The 6,392-nt window shown below is 34.1% G+C and overlaps 1 long non-coding RNA gene across 1 annotated transcript; it reads right to left on the bottom strand.

The window, feature by feature from the left end:
• Window positions 1-2,084: 2,084 nt before the first annotated feature.
• On the bottom strand, window positions 2,085-3,003 carry LOC107263104. Its single transcript, XR_001536604.2, has 2 exons — window positions 2,866-3,003; window positions 2,085-2,351 (listed from the first exon to the last, which is right to left on the bottom strand). It is a non-coding gene; the product is annotated as an uncharacterized LOC107263104 (long non-coding RNA).
• Between the last annotated feature and the right edge of the window lie 3,389 nt (window positions 3,004-6,392).

The following is a 6,392-nucleotide window of genomic DNA, read 5'->3' as shown; positions in this document are numbered from 1 at the left end:
ACAACTTTGACAATGGGTTGTTCCTCAAGGGTTACGGTCAAGGACAGACGGGACGCGGTGGCAGGGTAGAACCTCAGTTTGGTGCCGGTTTTGGTCTAAGATTCAGGAGAGATGTTGAAGCAGAAGAGACTGATGCTGAATTTGAAGAGCAATAGAAAGTTGTGATGGAGTTGATGTATTTGTCTCCTAAGGCACTATTTAAGATTGTATAAATATTTAAATAAAGTTACGGTTTGTATATATTGTGACAGTATACTTTAAAACCGTTTCAAAAAGGGGCTATAGAACCTGGCAATTGGGATCACGAGAGTCTGCGATTAGATGTAACACGTTGAGTGCCACGTTAGTCATCGCTGATTGACACTGAACTTTCCGTTCAGGCCGCGTCAGTCGCCGGTGACTGACACTCGCAACTTTTAACCAGCGCGTGTGGCCTGACAGGGATTTCCTTATAAATTCGCGTGGCACTCAACATGTTAATGAATTGAAGAATTCCCCATTTGCATTGAAAATGTACGAGCAAGGCAAAGAAATCGAGATACACGAGTTATCGAGTATTTTGACATACAGATAGGATGCCAATATACCATACATCCACATCTACCATCCATAAAACCGCCGACTTCGGCAAAAATTGTCATTGTTTCAAACTACAAACACTAGTTACTGTTGAAACCTTAGAACGAGTCCGAGTATACATGCACGTTCGAAAGAGAATTTAATGTAGTCATAGATTGCAACGCGTTAAAGAAAACTCTACAGAAGTGTCAAGCCAAATGGGTCATTTGGAGTATATTACTACAGGTATATTATACTGAAATACAGCATCGCAAAGGGGATAAAATGGGTCACGCTTACAATTTGAGCCGATGTCATAAAGTTTATACCGACGCAACCTTGAATGATTACTAGGATACACTGTCTGTTACTCAGGACACTGACTTCGAAATTAATGACGAGATCAAGAAGAGAAAGGCGACCAATCCTTGTCTGATTATGTTGTTCTCGATGACAAATTATTATTTATAAATTACTTTCCTGAAAAAAGGTAAGAATTGGTTCTCACAATGTTTTAATCATTTCCGAGCCCTTCTGCGTAAATTATATAACAAGATAATTCTTTCCTCGTTGCAACAGATATCGCTAAATAATTCGTAAGCTAGAAAACTACAACTAGTCATAATGCCAAGAAAAAAATTGTAAGTTGAAATACACGTTTTGTTCCAGGCCTTCCAAAACTGTCTTCCTAAATGACAAATGTCTTCCAAAAGTATTGTTACATCCTGGCACTCGATCTCCTAGGGGATTTAAAGTCACAGAGGAATAAGGAGAAGAAAAAGAACTACAGTCGCGTCTCTTTTCACGTTTTGCCACAGCACGAGACAGCGTGGTCAAATAGACGACGTATCTTTAAGCCTACTTATATAAGGATGACGTTAAAGGGACTTTCTGAGTGGCATATCCTCGAAATGTGGCAAATGAGGATTATGTTGTGGAGGTAATTTATAAAGGTGTCCGGGTGAAGCAAGTCCACCTGGTTTACCCGGGGAACCATTTCCAGCAAGGGGCTCAGGTTGGTTCCTGATTTCTCCCTCTCGCCGGAGAACAGGATCTGGAGCATCTCTACCTCCTGGAGCAGAAGTTCCACAACCTTCTATTCTTCTTTAATATATCGTACACAGTTCCATCTTATTATGGAGCAAGCGTTTGTAATTGTGAATACATACCAAGCCTAGTGAAGTACATGATATATACCAAGCATATCTTCTACTAAATTTGGTACTATTTTGAAGTGACATTGTTTAAGAGATACATCTGTTACTGGGAAAAAATATTCGTTCAGATATATTTGCCTTGATGTACGGTGAAACAAATATCACAAAATTATACGTTTTCTGTAATTACCATTGCAAAATGAACGTAATTCATGTATATACTTTATTAAAATCTAGAATTTCGGAAATTCACAAATATTAATGACTTATCAACGTTTTTGATAAATTTTGCCTACCAACGTTTTTCAGTATATGCTGTGCATTCGTTCCTTTCCTTTATCCATTTAGACATTCACCTGTTACATGGTATTGTGGGTAACATGACTATTTATTATAGACAAAAATATTTTTTATATATGTGATACATTTAATTATTAAATATAGATTTTTTATTAACCAATTCCTCTTTCTTCCTTTTAGAATTTTCAGAATCTGATGGGCGGTAGTTTGGGGGGTCCACGTGGATTGAATGGTGGGATGTTATATTTGAATCTCTGTGCTTCCGTTGTTGTAAATCCCAAGAGAACAACGATGACCATAGCCATTACAATTCCGAAAAACTTCATGTTAGCAGATCTGTAAATAAATATTTAGTAATAGTACATATTAGAAGTCATACAAATATACTGAAGTATTCGAAAATTGTTCTCAAAAAAGCAAATCCTATTAGTCTTCCGAACAAAAGTTGTATGACCGGTTCTAAAAATCGTGGTTTACTTAAATATTAATATCAATTATGATTTAGAAGACTTTATTTCTTGGAAATGCTTTGAAAGTATATTGCAATATGGATGATAACGATCATCTTCTTAATATGAAATTGAAAAATTCCAGAGACAGTTTTTGTGGATGAAGGTTGAGTATTAAATTTATGTATAAAAAAAGAGATTTACTAAAAAAGTGTAAGTGAAGGAATTACGAAGTATATTTCATAATATTAATAAAATTTGTTTCATGACGATTGTCCATAATATTTAATATGTTTTGGAAACATTTTTTACTAATGAATTATCACTTTAGCATTATCACATGCATTTCGTAAAAAAACCATTACTAATTAGTTTTCAAGTTACTAATCTCTATTACTTACTTGCTTCTGACACAGCTGAGGATACTGAGTGCGAAAAAACAAATGGGAATATGCGACTAGTAGACTGTAAGCGTCTTATATAGGTACTGGAGTGACTGACGACGTTCACGCGAAACAAACCGAAGCTTGAAACGAAGACAGGGGAATCCCATCGCGGTATTCATACGAAAGTTTTCCTTATTGCTTTGCGTTAAGAAGAATTTATAAGAAATACCTTATTAACATATTTCACATTCAAGTACAAAATTACTTCATTACAAGCACGTCATTGAACTGTTGCACAAAATTAATTTATTGTATTTTTATAGAATTTTCTATTTATTGCTCCGAATGTGCATTTTGCATGCTATTTTCGAATTCATTTTGGGACTTTTCAGTGCCAACTAAATAACAACAGTGTTAGCTTAGTAGGTATTCTACAATATAATTGCCATAATATAAGATTAATGTTTTAAATACTGGTTTGATGTGGTTCAGTCATCATAATAGTAATGTAGTAGATACTCAGAGGTTATATAAAATTACATAATTTTAAGTTGAAAAATTAATTTGTAAATGTATAAGTAAATGTTTAACTTCGAGTCATAAATCATTCAAATTTTGCATCGCTCGAAATTGAGTAACCATCTAATTCATATATAAAATCTGGACCTTTATTTGAAAATGCACCCAATGATCGGACCACCTTAGTACAATGCAAAATATGTATAAAAATGATATTCACTAGAATTCAATGAAGACGTAGTCTCTTTAGAATGCAGGTTAAGTGTACAAAACCGATAGGCATATTAACGATAGTCATACGTATAAGGCACTCATATGTTGTCGAACGTATTAATTTTGTAGTTATAAATTTTAAACATTTGATATTACCGGACAATTAATATTTCACGTAAATATGAATTAGAATAATTTTGATCCGTTGGTTTACAATTCGTAATTAACAAATTGACATAGACATATATATTTGGATTACAAGCAGGGGAGAGGCGTCTGATGTGGCGGGTTCGCTAATTTAGGGCACGTTTATTTTCGTATAATATTTCATAGAACGTATAAGCAATGCTTATTGAATTCATTTATGTATCAACTGATCACAGAATAAAAATTATAAACAGATGCACATTTACCGTTATATTATGAGAAGTAAGTTTTGTATCTTATCACTAAATTTACGACGTAAAAGAGAGCGGCATTTAACACATTTAATAAGCACAGATGAACATTTTTAATGTGTTTTTTTAGAATCCTTGATTCCTTATATTTAACCCTAGAACATCAGACTAGGATGGATATCCACCCCATGCGTACTTTAAACGATGCCCTAATAAATATACTTTTTCAACGGAGCATCTCGATGGCAGTTTTTTTCTAATAGTCCAATGTATCCTCTTTGAAAGGCCTTTTTTGTGAATAAGCTACTTACAAAAAAAAATACAAATATTTGTGTAAAAAGTGGGGTTTTTGTTGATTTTCACAATTATTTTATCTTTAGATGGAATTTTCATGATTTAAACCTCGATGAAATTGATTTTACTTTTTACCATTCTCTTCCTTATTAAAAACCAAAGAAATTCAAGTACTATCAAGCCCCTTTATCTCTGATTGGAACGATTTTACAAACATGAACCACGTGGGGTTGATATTCACCCCAGTCAACCGTTAGAAGATGAAAAAAAGTCTGCCGTTCTAGGGTTAAAAATGTATTGCTTTACACTACCGCTCATTAATTTCAATCCATCTACCAAATTCGACAAATAACCGCAAAGCAGAGAGTAAACAAAAGTAAAATAAAAATGATATTACGAAAAAGAAAAGAATTGCAATGATCCTTCCTCACCGCCTGAGTAGGGGTCTAAATATTCGGGTAAGTCACCAGGAGCGCCGTAGGCATACATACACTGGACAGACAAAACAGAGTAAGCCCTACTGTATAATAAATCTTTTGCTCTAAATGCATCTCCTGAGTAATATGTAACGATAACACAGATACGAACCTTGGAATATATCTCAAATAAATGAGTTTTTCTTGAAGCCTCCGTTATTATTATTTTTTTACTTATTTAGTAAGCCGAGTCCGTCTGCGGGTTCATTCTTTCTGGACGTTTCTGAATACTTTGATTTGTATACATTTTAATTGAACCTTATGAATTTAGTAAATATTTCTAAAACTTTTGTCTTCGATTCACGCCACTGTTCATATTGCGGTATAATTTCTTATGCTTGTTATGCTTGGCGCCCTTTCCAAATTTATCAATTTCAAATAGATTTTCAGTTGTGAAATCTGAGGGTCAATTTTTTCATTAATCCTCTGGATTCGTTATGACAATATATGTATACATATCTGCATGAATAGTTGATTGTAGACATAGGTGTATAAACTTACAAATAAATATTTTAATCACCTCTATAAATTTTTATTGATAAATTCAAGTTTCGAGTACAGAGCAGACAAATACTACTAAATATACTATATACTACTAAATTAGCATAGATTTGTGAAATAAATTCATTGAATAGTCCACAATATTTATAGTTCACGTTATTTTACATAATTTAGATGTAATGTGCTTTATCGAGTGTTCATAATTTATCGGTTAATTGTCAACAGCAATTTCGCCACCTTATCAGGAAGTGTACACATTTTTCCCAGTTTCAAGAAACCAAACCGAAAGAAGGAGATACGGTACTTTAACTCGGTAGCTTGGTGCTTCCCTCATATCATAAAATGTTCCGGGTAATCCCGCGCTACTCATTTAATACACAAAACTTAATGATAAGTCTATACTTATATCGTTGAATAATGCATATATAAGTCAGGACTTTAGACCAGAAATACATTAACTCTCCAATCTTCTCTCGAGAAACTCTACGGTACGTAGTACTTTGCAGCACAAATGATAAGTTGCAGATAATTGATAATAGAAGATTTTTACATTAAGTTCATTTTTACACGAGCCAATAAGATAAACTTCTTTGATATATTTTTGCAAATTTGTTTTGATTTATTTGTTTAAGCTTCATATCAACAAAACACAATTAACTAAATTAAGAGTTATGTGGTATTTATTGTAACAGAAGCGTCGATAATTACATTCTGTAAAAGCATTTACTTCTCTTCTCGTGGCGGCAGAATCACAGTAGGTAGATCGGGATAATTCGTAAAGATATTCTTTATTAACATTCACCTAGAGCTCGTGCTTTAGATATGTTCGGTTCGCTCGTCAGGCGACGACTCACTCTACGCGTCTCCTGTTTTTTTTCTTTCCCCTAGTCTGGGCCGGCCTATTGCAAAAGGGCCCTGCAAAATGTTACACAAAATTATTTCGCGTCTTACAATTCTTATATACTTAAATTACCTGAATCAATTACAATTAACATATGATTTATATTTTTAGATAATCAACATGAAATTGTTCATCGCTGTCGCCCTCTTGGCCGCCATAGCTGCAGTTTCTGCTACCTTGCCGAATCAAAAATGGCCACCTCGTTCAACTGGACCTACTTTCCCACGTCCGAATAATCCG

The sequence above is a fragment of the Cephus cinctus genome, unplaced genomic scaffold, assembly GCF_000341935.2.
Source record: "Cephus cinctus unplaced genomic scaffold, Ccin1 Ccin1_contig_4043611, whole genome shotgun sequence".
NCBI classification, from domain to species: Eukaryota; Metazoa; Arthropoda; class Insecta; order Hymenoptera; family Cephidae; genus Cephus; species Cephus cinctus.
This window is presented reverse-complemented; position numbering and strand designations above follow the sequence as displayed.